Raw genomic sequence first — 14331 nt, 5'->3', positions numbered from 1 at the left:
CGAGACACGTCTCCGGTCAATAACCAATAGCGGAACCTGGATGCTCATATTGGCTCCTACATATTCTACGAAGATCTTTATCGGTCAGACTGCATAACAACATACGTTGTTCCCTTTGTCATCGGTATGTTACTTGCCCGAGATTCGATCGTCGGTATCTCAATACCTAGTTCAATCTCGTTACCGGCAAGTCTCTTTACTCGTTCTGTAATACATCATTCTGCAACGAACTCATTAGTTGCAATGCTTGCAAGGCTTAAGTGATGTGCATTACCGAGAGGGCCCAGAGATACCTCTCCGATAATCGGAGTGACAAATCCTAATCTCGAAATATGCCAACCCAACAAGTACCTTCGGAGACACCTGTAGAGCACCTTTATAATCACCCAGTTACGTTGTGACGTTTGGTAGCACACAAAGTGTTCCTCCGGTAAACGGGAGTTGCATAATCTCATAGTCATAGGAACATGTATAAGTCATGAAGAAAGCAATAGCAACATACTTAAACGATCATGTGCTAAACTAACGGAATGGGTCATGTCAATCACATCATTCTCCTAATGATGTGATCCCGTTAATCAAATGACAACCCATGCCAATGGCTAGGAAACTTAACCATTTTTGATCAACAAGCTAGTTAAGTAGAGGCATACTAGTGACACTCTGTTTGTCTATGTATTCACACATGTATTATGTTTCCGGTTAATACAATTCTAGCATGAATAATAAACATTTATCATGATATAAGGAAATAAATAATAACTTTATTATTGCCTCTAGGGCATATTTCCTTCAGGACTGTGGTATCTCCAGCCCACCAGGGTTCAAATCCTGGTGCTCGCATTTATTTCTGGATTTATTTCAGGATTTCCGGCGATGTGCACTCAGTGGGAGGAGACGTTTCCGTCGACGACGAGGTGCCTACGGTGACTTCGTAAATTTTAAGATGATATGTCGGCTCAATCTTTTGGAGGTGCTCATAGGGGTAGGGTGTGCGTGTGTGCATTCATAGGGATGAATGTATGCGCGTGTATATGAGCGCTTGTGTCTGCACTGATGTTCAAAAAAAATCTATGTAAAGTAGAATTTTAGAAGGATTTCTTTTTTATCGTGTTAGGCATAAACTTTGTCCTCATTGCTTAGAGTTAGAATGGAATTTTCTGCAGCCCGTTGAAAGCCGGAGACATGAAAGAATTTGATATTCTTATACATCCATCTAGTTTCTCGTATTTTCATGCGTAAGCGTCCAGTAGGTAGCTTTTTGCTCAATTGTTTGTGTAAACCAACGATAGCAACGTTCCTAAGTCTCAGTTCAAGAGCGGGCAATTTTCCTTCTTTAATTTGATATACTAGTAAAAGGGTCCGTGCGGTGTAACGGGATATCTTCTTTTTCATAATCTTCAGTAGGGATTACCACATTTTGTTCGCATCTCATCGCATGATCTTGAAAATTTGTTCACAAATGCAAGAAAAATATTTCTATTTTAAAAGCTATTCACATATTGAAGCAATGTTCACATTTTCAAAAAAATCATGGTAGTCAGAAAACTTAGTAATTCAAAAATTATTCTGAATTTCAAGAGACATTAAAAAACATATTATAATATTCCGATACACCCCGGCAGTTAATTCTTCAAAATTCACGCGGGTAGATAGGCACAAAGTCTTAGAAGCACTACTATTTAACTACATATCTCTGACCATTTGTGAATACTTTTACAAGTTTCGAAACATTTTTTAAAATCGTTAACATTTTTTACTACTTACAAACATTTTTAAAACAATTGTTCACAATTTTTATATTGCGAACGGGTTTTAACCATTTTATTTTGAATCGGCGAACAATTCTAGAACAGACGAACATTTTTTTCGATCTTGGTGTATTTTTTGAAATTCACGAACATTTTCAAAAATGCATGCACATTTTCATAATCAGCAGACATTTTGTGAATAAAAAACTCTTTAATTCACGAACTATTTTTAAAAATTTCGGACATTTTAAAAAATGCATGAACTTTTTTGAATTAGCAAATATTTTTTCAATTTCATAAATAATTTTTAATACACGGACTTTTTTCAAAATCATGGAATTTTTTATGATTTTAGAAACATTTTTTTTCAAAATTGTGAATATTGTTTTGAATATGCAAACATTTTTAGAAAAAACCCAAGCATTTTTAGAATTCACAAACACTTTATGTTTTCTTGAACATTCTATTTCAAAATAAACTGTTTTTTTATTTCAATTTTTTTGTAGTTCCAAATTATTAATGTTTTTTGTCACTTATAGGTGGCTTTGATGGATAATATTTTACAACATTGAGGGCAATTTTAATGACGTATCGTCAGAAGCAGTAGGCTCTTTATTATTAGGTAAAGATAAAAATAAAGATATAGAATAGATAATCGATAAATGCTATTATGTTTTTGCAGAAGCCATCCTAGACCGCAGCTCTAGCCCGCCCGCGTAAAGGCCCAACGTTTGAGACCTGGGCGTGAGCTTTTAAAAGCTTACATACGTGAGCTGAAGTGGACTGGGCCAGCCCATGCAGCACTAGGGGGCCCAATAGTTCTGAATTATTCGTTGACATGCAGTCGATCGAATTGGCATCACTGGTTACGACACACTCCTTCATTCGGGTTTATTAGTCTCTTCATGTTTGGATCAAAGTTTGACCGTGATTTTTAACTAATTTAGCAAAAAATAGCATCATGGAAAAGTATTTTCAAAATATGAATCTAACAATGTAATTTGGGTGACATATCACTTGTATTTTAGTAATAAATCAGGACGCGAGTAGTGCACAACAACAAGGTCGAACTTTCAATCGATCTACCGGCCGCACGCGTCCAGATTGGTCCAGGTGACCGCTGCTTCTGGACGCTTGTCGGGCTGCGTTTCGTCGCTCCGTATTTGGTCACAGAGAGATCAAACATGATTACTTTACCCCATCTCTGTTACATCCGTGGTCGTGCTACAAATATAGTTGCACGTCATTCTTCACAAAAGTTCATGCCGGCTCTGCCACCCACCGGAGATTTGACTTGGAAGCGTCGGGCCAAGGGATGCCCTGCCCTCGATGCTAACCAGCCGGGAGCCCGACGTACTGCTGATTCGGTCTCCGTCGTCGCCGGCACCGAGTAGTAGCAGTGTGGTGGAGTCCACTGCTATATCTTGGCTGGACTTTCAGAGTGCAGCCAACACCTGAACTGAATCCAACATATGTTTCGTGAACGTGGCACCCAGGCGCACCGCACCGCGCTCCTGCCCAATTTCCGGCGTCGGTGGATGGTTGAAGGATGTCGCTTAACTAGAGTTTCTCAACAATATCGGTAGTCCAAGAAATTGGAAGGTCACATTAGCCAACTATTTATCAGTTATGAAAGATTTTTGATGATATCTATATTTATATCTATATGTATACCTATATCAATATCTACTAATAAAGCAAGATGAGTTTCGCCAATTTTTTCACCGTTCACCATCGAAAAGATTTTTTCTTTCTATCCAAGGTGGCACTAATTTTTTATGCGTTCATGTGCTATAAAAAAACGGTTTTTCCAGAACTTCGTACTTGGGCCGCATTTTTTTTATCGGAGGTGCTAGTAAATTCTTATGCGTTCGTGTGCTAGAAAAAAAGGTTTTTCCGGAATTTCATACGTTGGCTGCACGCTGCGGCCGAGCGAAGCCGGCCCACTTATTGTTCTGCCCAGACAGCTCAAAAATCTCTATTTTACACATACGGCGACATATAGTCCGAGCGTCGCACAAGCCAACAAATAATGGGCTGGCCCATTTTTCTTTGTTTTTATTTTTTACTTCTATTTTTCTCTTTCCCTTATCTCTTTTTTCCTTCCAAGTTTATTTGTACCACCTCGGATAGAAAAAAAATTCTTTTCGGCTGTGAACGCACGAAAAAATTGGCGAAACACACCTTTCATAAATTCAAAATTCTCAAAAAACGTTCAGAATTTTAAAAACAAATATCAAATTTTGGAAAATGATCAGAATTCTGAAGCTTTGTTGTCATTTTGGAAAATATTTGGATCTTGAAAGAAAATTTACATTTTGTGTAATTTTTTTTTTTTTCAAATTTGTTCAAGATTTGTAAAAAGAAAATGGCATATTAAGAAATGCGCCAAATTCGAAAAGTATTCTTAAGAAAGCCCACTTATGTTTCTATCCACGCCGCTGGGAAGACAAATAGTCGAAGCTGCGCATAGGACAACAAATAATGGGTTTGCCCATTTTTCTTTGTTTCTATTTTTTACTTCTATTTTTATTCACCTTTCCCAATCTCCTTTTTCCCTTCCAAGTTTATTTTTCTAATAGAATTTCTTTCATAAATTCAACATTCTCAAATAATGCTCAGAATTATCAATACAAATATTAAATTTTGGAAAATGTTCATAATTCCAAAATTGTCAAAAAAGTTGTATCTTGAAAAAAGTTTGCCATTTTGCCAAAGCAATTATTGTTTTTGAAAATTGTCCTGATTTGTAAAAAGAAAATGGCATTTTATAAAATTGCTCAAAAATCGAAAAATATTCTTGTTTTAGTGAAATTTTCACAATTCAAAATAACATCCGCGTATAAAATATACATATTTTCGAAAAATCGTATGGATTTTCAACACATGTTCCTGTTTTAAAAAATGTTTTGAAATTCAAATAATATCCATATTTTTATAAAAAAAGTTGTTTTCAAAAATTGTTTTTAATTTCAAAAGATGTTCCTGTTTCAATTTTTTTTGCGTTTTATGAAATTGTACATAAATTTGAAAAACATGTCCAGGATTTAAAAAATTGGTTAATGTTTCCTACAATAATATTCAGATACTACATACCATAAAATCTCCTCGATTGAAATGAAAAGTAGATTGAATAATTCATGGGCCTTCTCTGGCGTACGATGATGTAACAAAACTCTTATATGCCCTCGATCAATGAATGAAAAAATAGCAGATTGATTACTTCACACGCAACGAAATCGAGAAGCTAAATATTCATTTTTTACGTGCACACAAGGTTTTGCTTGCACATATAATTCTCACTAACTTTAAATGCATATATTTGTTTCTCCCGTCGCAACGCAAGGTCCAGCAAAGCAACCCCATTGCATCTGAGAAACATTATTTAACATATGGTGTGGCAAATTGTCAGAATTTCGCACATGGCGCCGAAGATTGGGCCGGACCATTTTCCTTTTCCTTTTTCTATTCTGTTTCTATTTTTCTTTTATCCTTGTTTTACCATTCTTTTTTTTCCAAAGATTTTTCTTATTTATTCCTTTTATAATAAATGATATTTTACTAATTTGTTCAGAACTCCATTTTTTGTTTAAATTTTCGTAAAATCAGCAGAATTTCAAAATTTTGTTTTCATTTTGTAATATGTTTGAAACTTTCAATTTTTTCTTCTCATGCCAATATTTTTTCAAAACTGAAAACATGTTCACATTTTAAAAATATGTTTAGGTTATCCAAAATTGCTTGAGTTTTTCAAAATAAGTAGCATTTTAGAAAATGATACAAATTCGAAAAATATTCATGTTTATTTAAATGTTCACAAATTTAAATTATTTTTGTGTTTAAAATAAAAGTTTTAGAAAATTGTTTTCAATGTTCAAAACATGGTTCCATTTCCACAGATTGTGCACAAATTAAAATAAAATTGTTTTCTTAAAAAGAGGTTCATGTTTTCAAAATATGTTTGTGAATTTCAAAAAGACCATTTCAAGTTTTGTTCGTTTTTTTCCAAGTTTAATGTAATTGTCAAAGAATGCTCACATATTTTAGAGAAAGAACCAGGGTTTCAAAATTGTTCAAATTTTGAAGAATATTCAGAATTTCGTAATTATTACTTTATTTGTTGAAAAGCTCAAAAAAGCTCAAAAAATGAAAAATGATTCGAATGTTACGCTACATTATTTTCTTAAACATTCGTGTTGGCCGTTTTTTTAGCAGGAGCTATTTGTTCAAATGGCTATCAGCAAGTGGTCAAGATATTGAGGTCATGAATCCAATCGTTCAACTCAGCGGTTGTTTTGGATTTTTATTCGTGTGTTATAAACACACGTCGTTTTGGTAACTGCCAGTGGCCTAACCCAGACGCAAACTGTTGTGCATCCCACATGCCATTTGACGATAAAAGAGAATATGTTGGTTGGCTATAATTAATAGAAATTGTAGGCACATGTCAATAAAAGACGATATGCTGGTTTGGCTCTGATTAAAAAAAATGTAGGCAAGTAAGTGCAAAAATAATTAAAGAGAATAAACCCTGATAAAGCACGGACTACCTGGTTAGCGTTGATTATGGCAATGAAATGGGATTCACTGGATTAGTAATCCATCCGGTTAGGCCATCGTAGGAGAGAGTGGTCGAAGCAACTATGCCCCAAAGTCACCGTGCAGCCACAAAATGAGGAGGCAACCATAACCTAGACACGGAGCGGACCCAAAGGAAAAAAAAGCACGAGTTGAGTGGTGGCCACCATATCGACCAACCCCGCCACTATCAAGATCTCACGGGGCCAAAACATGACCCATGAGAACACCGCAACTCCTCGCTCTGTCGCCTCACCGGTGCAGAGACCGTTTTGATGGACACGTCAGTTACCTCTCCCGATGCTTCTCACAAAAAAAATCCCCCGTTGCAACACACGGGCATATGTGCTAGTGGAAGGACAAGGAGAACAAAGAATAACGTCGAGTATCCAAGGAACCGGAGTTCTAGTGCCGGCCTGGTGTAAAAAAAAGAAGAAAAAACAGGGTGTGGTCACACGTTTGGATGGACACCAATAGTTTTGATCTGTGTATGTCAGTATACACCGCAATCTTTCTCAGAAAACGGATGTATTAATCTGAACACCACACACAACATATTAATCCATTGATAATTCCACATAACTTGAGATGCAATATAAAGTTTATGTTCTACATCACTTTCCTTCAAACTGGTTCTACACCGTAATATACGGCATTGCTTCTATTGCTTCTATTACTTAGCTAGTTAGCACCATAGTTTCCACATTTGAATGATCAAAGAGGGACTCGATATATGCACAACCTGCAAGCGCACCTCGTTCCAACACTTGGCGTTGAAAAAATGTATTCTATGCGGTTGTCGGATTGTTGAACTTGTGAACTGTGAGGAAGAGCAAACAAGAGGACAAATATTTCTTATAGAAGATGTGAGATATCAAGGATCATTACTATGATCCCGAAATAGAACTTAAAGGTTAAAGATTAGATATATATTATTGTGCCATTTTCTAGTAGTAGTTAACTATAGTTATTTTTGAATAGATATACTACATCCATATATAAGTTCTATAAATGCAATTGAGTGTTATAATTTGTAGGTGGATATACTCAGTAATTTTCTAGAGAATTATTAGTTGATCAATTTTCTTCCCTCAACAGTAAATTTGGACAATCAACCCCTCAGCTGTTGAAACAAAGCACTTTTGGTCGATATTGTCATCAAATTTTGCCACCCCACCCTTTTCATTTTGCCATCTTCGTTATATTTGTTTTCTGTGGTAGGTGTTTCATTGACAAACTGTGAGCCGAAAAACTTACCTTTCTCTCATTTCTATCAAAACAATTGAGTGTAGTAGTTTTTAGCAGGGATATATCTCGGAGGTGCAGGCCGATTTGAACTGAATCCAAGCGATGATTTCCTTCCTGCTCAACATGAAAGATGCACCCTGCTGCACCACAATGTGCGCTTGCCTCAATCAATCGCTTGTGTCGCGAGGCTGTCGTAGTATATGCACAGTATGGGTTGTTAGCAAGATGTCCTACTCTTAATCTGATAATGCACCGTGTTCCATATGCTCTGCACATATACTCATACAACACATATTTTCCCGGAACTAACGTCACCCAAGTTCTTTCTTAACCGTCTCCCAAAAGCAAACAAGCACAATCATCACCATGTTTTATTCTTCTATGTGTATGTCCTTGAATAAGAAAGCAACGGGTAGGTGCTAGCAAATAATAAAGCGAGTCAATTCCCAGTCAGTGGCTAGAAAGATCACTCGAGATCGAAATAGTACAATTAAACAACATATACGATATAGATGCTTTGCAACGTGCACAAACTGTAGTTAGATGGTACCTCTAAACATACACACAAAACGAGCCTACCAGATGTACTAGTGCATTAGTACCCACTTGGCCGGAGACTAGTCTGTCAAAACTCAAGCTATAATTTTCTTGGGCTAACAAACATTCACGCTACTTGAACTTGCTCTGTAGGCGTACATACGTCACTGTACTTTGATCATGCATCCCAGACACGCTTTCCATGTGTTCTTTCTTAATCTTCTCCCAGAAGCAAACAAGGATGACATATCTCAACCTGTCTTATTCTTGTGCCTATGTCCTTGGAGAAGAAAGCGATGGGTAGCGACTAATTTAGGGAGTCAATGTACTCGCCAGTGGCTAGAGCGGATCAGGCGTGATCGAAAATAGTACAACTAAACAGCACTCAACGTGCACAAATTGCAGTTAGCTAGCACTTACTAGTATTGCACTATGATTGCAATACCACCTCTTCGTCTTGACGTAGAGCCAAACTAGCGAGAGGGGAGTAGAGAAATCAGAACGAATCCTTTCTGTTCAAAAACATTTAGACGATCCGTCGCACGGTTGGCATCATATTTATCCGTATGGTACTGGTTGTTGAAGTATCTCCAACAGCTTTACAAAAACTATATCTTATAAGTGTTTATTGGGGCTGTCGCAATAAATCTATTGGATTTCATAAATGTGCTTCTGTAGCAGATCCCAATACAACCCCTTATACTTTGCCTGATGTATGTGTCCCACCTGTCACTGGCTAATCTCTCTCTCTCTCTTTCGCTCTCCCTCGTGTGCATGGAAAACACTGGCGGAGCTCCGGCGACTGGTGGCACGGTGGGGCGAGGGTCCAGTGTGGGCGAAGCTGCAGGCAGAGGCGAGGCAGCGGTGATGGTGCAGAGTGGCGGCGGGCGGCTGCCTGGTGGTGGATGGCGGTGGGGAGGTGCAGCGGCGGGCGGCTGTGCTAGCTCGGACAGCTTTCCTGAACAGCGCACCGCGGGAAGTTTAGGCGGTGGTAGCGGCGGCTGGCTGATGGCGAGGCGGGGTGGCGACGCGGTAGGGTGGCGACGAGGTGGGCAGTGGCCAGTTCTGGAAATGGTGCGTTGGGGCGTGAAAGCTCAGGCGGTTGGCCCCGGCATGATCAATTGTTATAGGGGAAGATGGGGTATTTTCTAACAAAAAAATATATTGGATATCCTCTATAACAGTGAGCTCCCTTATTTTTAAAGAGCCGATATTCAATTGAGGTCTCTAATTATAATTGGGTCACCCGATTTTGACCAAGTCACCTATTTCTTAATGCTCTCTTATTCAATTCTTTTATATTATACACCATGTTTTCTAATTTTTAAGGCTCGCAATTAATTGAGGTATTCAATTTAGAATTGTGTCATTCGATTTTGACTGGGTCAATAATTTCTCAAGATCTCTCATTCAATTATTTTAATTCACTATGTTTCCTAATTTTGAAGCTCTTTCATTCAAGTGAGGTATTCAATTTTGGATTTGGTTTACAATTTTGACCGGCCCAACAATTTTTCAAATCAATCAACAGCAACCGGCTTATAAAAACATATCAATCCCATGCACCCTCCCACTACCTAGAAAAAAGAAATGCCACCATATGATATTGTAGCACCAATATAATATATGCAACCACTGACGTAGAAATTTCTTCACATAAATATATGTTGGTTAGCGGATAACTCATAATCACACCACGAAAAAGCCCACCAAATCAAAGCATTATAAATAAAAAATAAGACACACTCTATCATCTCTCCCACCCGCCAAACTAAATATTCCATCAGTTTCAAAATATTAGGGTATTAGCTATTTGAAAAGTCGAATTTCTTTAACTTTGACCAAGTTCAGAGCAAAAATATTGACATCCACAATATTAAACAAAAAAGTATAGAAACTTATTTCATGATGAATTTAAATACACCAATATGATATTATGGATTTTGATATATTTCTCTACAAATTTGATCAAACTTAAAAGGTTTGCCTTTCCAAAAAACCCAACCCTTATATTTTGAAACAGAGTATTTTTTTTAAGAAACCCAACAACACCAATGGCAGCAAAGCGCACCGAACCCTTCTAGTAGGGAATATGCTGGAGCCCTTTTCTGCTAAATTCTCCTATAACAACTATTTTTTTCGAGAAAGGGAAGCTGTTGGAGATGCATTTAGCAAGGTATATAGTTTAATCTTAAGCCAAAACAGCGTCGTGTTCCATATGCATGATTGTACATGGAGTGATAATATGGTGTGTGTTTTTGAGATATCCTGGGATCTGCATCATGAAGATGCGCACAACCATGATACTAATATAGTAGTAATATTCATTTCCAAACACACCTTGCTCGTTTTCTTTCTTAGTATCCACGTGACTAAGACGATAGTGTGGTGACTATGCGATAACCTGGTGGTGAGCCCGGATGCACATGAATCGTGCTAAAATATTTATTTGCGGTGATTCCTACATATTCTAAAAGTTTATAACTACTCTCTCCATTGCAGAATAAATGAAGTTCTAGATTTGTCTCAAGTCAAACTTACTTAGTTTGACCAACTATATAGAAAATGTGCTAGGATTTTCAACAAGAAATATGCATACAAAAATACATTTCATAAAGAATCCCATGAAACTAAATTGGTGTTCTAGTTCTAGATGTTAATATTTTTTTTTATAGATTTGGTCAAACTTGAACAAATCCAAAACATCAATTATTTTGGAACCAAGATGGTACCTTGGGTGGCTAATGGACGGCATCAACACCAAATTTCGGCGTGATGTGTGTTTTACAATGGTGGATCGTCTTATCAAAAGATGGATTTATGTATACATAACACTCAACTCGGCCTAAGATGGATATCCAGTTCTACTCCCGAGCTTATATGTCCTTGGTTAATCACTTTTGATTGCGCTTTACGAGGCGACTATAGCTAATTAACCATTTCTTCCTACCCTAACCTCTCCCGGATGCCGGATCGTCCCCGCGTGCTCACCGTGTCCCGCCGCACCGTCCGCAAGGAACATGCTTGCATGTGACCAGGGAGCTTAGAGGCAAGCAAGCATGCATGCATGCAAAACTTTTTTCATGCTTAGATTTACAACATGCATGCATGATGGCTTGATGCTACATTTTGTTGAGACTTGAGGTCTACAGAATTGTCGTCACCGGTGACGACGCCCACCGAACAACAACGCTTATGTTAAAATCGTCGTCGGCTAGCCGGCCGCGCGTCCAGATCGATCCAGGTAACCACAGGGTTCTGGATGCTTTTCGGGTTGCGGTCGCGCCTGTCTCGACTCCATATTTGATCACGAGGAGAATAAGATGCGGAACAGTACACTAAAAGAACACTGACTGTTGTTTACGTCATTCTTCTTCCGCGTTATAAAACCATGGAACAAATGTGCTATAGACAATTTTTTTTCTTCTGAAAATAAGTTGTACTCCACTGTTCAGTGTTCACGAAAGTTCATGCCCACCCACCCACACCCACCGGGAACTTCGGAAGTGGGAGTAGAAGCAGCCAAGAAGGTGTGAGTGAGGCCGAAGCGTCCCGGGGATGACCTCCCCTGGATGAGCAAACCGGCCGAGAGCTCAGACGTACTGGCGGCCAGATACAACCTCTGTCATGGCCGTCGCCCAGCAGCAGTAGTGCGGTGGTACGTGGCGTCCGCAGCAGCGTGCGTCCATGGGTGCAGTGGAGTCCACCGCTATCTTGCTTGGCGTTATTGGAGGCTGCAACGCAACTGGAGCTCGCGCATTTCATCCATGCGGCGTCCGTGGACTCTTAACGATGCAAAAGAAAAAAGAAAGAAGAATGATCCAAGGATGTTACTTAACGACCTTTTTTGACACTCTACTAAAATGAAAAAGCGTTTTACATTATGGAACGGAGTAGTAGCTTAGGGTAATAGCAGTCCCTCCGCATTTTGGAAGTTTTCTTCACAATCACGAGCCTTTCAACAACAGTATCAGTATATTCATAAGCAGTCGAGGAATAGTTAGGGCCTATGCAAGCACGTCACATATATCACTAGTTATCAGGTCACAGAAGATTTCTATGGTACGGAAGAAGGACAAAGAGGATAGCGAACACCGCCGAGTGTAATTTTTTTCAGAAGAGCTAGTATTGGCCTTGCTAGAAAAAAAAAACAAGCCGCCGTAGCAGCTGGAGCGCTCTCTCTCATCTTCTATATCTCAATACCTAGCTCACATTAATTTATTTCGCTCAACATGCAGACATGCCTCATCATCTTATAAACATGCATGAGAAAGACTTGTCTCAAAATATAAAACATGCAAATCCCTAGTTGTCATCAATCCATCAAAAAGGGGGAGATTGTTGAGGCATATCTCTCTCGATGTGGTTTTGGTGATTGATGACAACGTGTTTGCGGACTAATCGTGTGCTTTGAGCATTTCAGAGATTCATCCTTGGCACGAGACGATTTCTTCCCCTCGGAGTGTCATTCAAGACGGTGTAGATCTTTCGTTTCTTTTTCGGTGGACTAATTACGTAGAGGGCACCGTACTATCAAGAGGGGGTCCGCTTTGGTATTGCTTGGGTGGAATCAACACGTACACATCCGCTTCTCACCCTCCGAGCCCTTCTGCTTCTATGGAGAGATCTTCTCTCTTCTTGTGGGCTTTGTCTGGTACCCAGCGGTAGTACCGCGGTACCCAGCGGTAGTACCGCTTAGGGGTCACAAGCGGTAGTACCGCCGGTGACTCCGCAGCAGTACTACCGCTGGCTTGCCAGGTTCCTACCGCGTCGATTCGAGGGGTCTTTTTCTGTGTCGGATTGTGCGGTACCTCGCTGCGGCAGTACCGCCCTTCCACCGCGGTAGTACCGCCCGGTTCCCTCTTTCCCCTTACCCTTCTTTGTGCGCGGCAGTACCGTCGAATGGAGCGGTAGTACCGCTTAACCCAGCGGTAGTACTGCTGTCTCCTGCGGTAGTACCGCTCTCTGCGGGGCTGTTTAGTGGGGCAACGGTTGGATTGTTGCCCCCACTATAAAAGGGGGTCCCCTTCTTCCCCGTTGACCTACCTCTCCCCCCTCAAGCTCCATTTTCGCCCGATCTATCTCTCTAGCCAATCAAACTTGTTGATTTGCCCGGGAGTGGTTGAGAAGGCCCCAATCTACACTTCCACCAAGAGATTTTTGATTCCCCCACCTATCCCTAGCGGATCTTGTTACTCTTGGGTGTTTGAGCACCCTAGACGGTTGAGGTCACCACGGAGCCATAGTCCATTGTTGTGAAGCTTCATGGTATTGTTGGGAGCCTCCGATTAAGTTGTGGAGATTGCCCCAACCTTGTTTGTAAAGGTCCGGTTGCCGCCTTCAAGGGCACCAATAGTGGAATCACGGCACCTCGCATTGTGTGAGGGTGTGAGGAGAATACGGTGGCCCTAGTGGCTTCTTGGGGAGCATTGTGCCTCCACACCGCTCTAACGGAGACGTACTTCCCTTCAAAAGGAAGAAACTTCGGTAACACATCCTCGTCTTCACCGGATCCACTCTTGGTTATCTCTTACCTTTACTTGTGCAAGCTCATTAGTGTTACTTCTCTTGCTTGCTTGTTTGCTTGTTATTGTTGCATCATATAGGTTGCTCACCTAGTTGCATATCTAGAAAACCTACTTTGATGCAAAGTTTAATTTGGTAAAGAAAAGTAAAAAATTGTTAGTTGCCTATTCACCCCCCCTCTAGTCAACCATATCGATCCTTTCAATTGGTATCAGAGCCTCGTCTCTTTACTAAGGACTTTGCCGTCCGAAGAGTATGGTTGATACCGTAGACGATGTGGAGGAACACTCCGGTGTGAATCCGATCTCGTCCACAGGCGATGGGGGAACCTCGGTCTCTCATGAGGAGTTCAATGTGGCCTTGGAGACATTGAAAACCTCCACGACGACCGAGGTTGAAAGCATGTTTACTAAATTCATTGAAGGGCTTAAACTATCCACCGCACCGTTGAAAGTGGGTGATCCCACTGACAAGGTGACGGATGCTATCTCCGACAAGGGGGAAGCTAGTAGTGAAAAGGCTCCTTCTTCTAGTGGTAAAAATGGCACCGGCATCTTTGCTCATGTGGAACCACCACTTGTTTATGGTGGACCGGTTCCTTCCACTCATTTGAATCATGCCGGTCCTCCCCCTAAGATTGTGGAAAATGAGGACTTTGATTCTTGGGTTTATCGCTTTAAGCGTCATTTAA

The sequence above is a fragment of the Triticum urartu genome, chromosome 3A (genome assembly GCF_056163025.1).
Source record: "Triticum urartu cultivar PI428250 chromosome 3A, HENAU_Tu73, whole genome shotgun sequence".
NCBI classification, from domain to species: domain Eukaryota; kingdom Viridiplantae; phylum Streptophyta; class Magnoliopsida; order Poales; family Poaceae; genus Triticum; species Triticum urartu.
Note: the sequence above shows the minus strand (reverse complement) of the source record.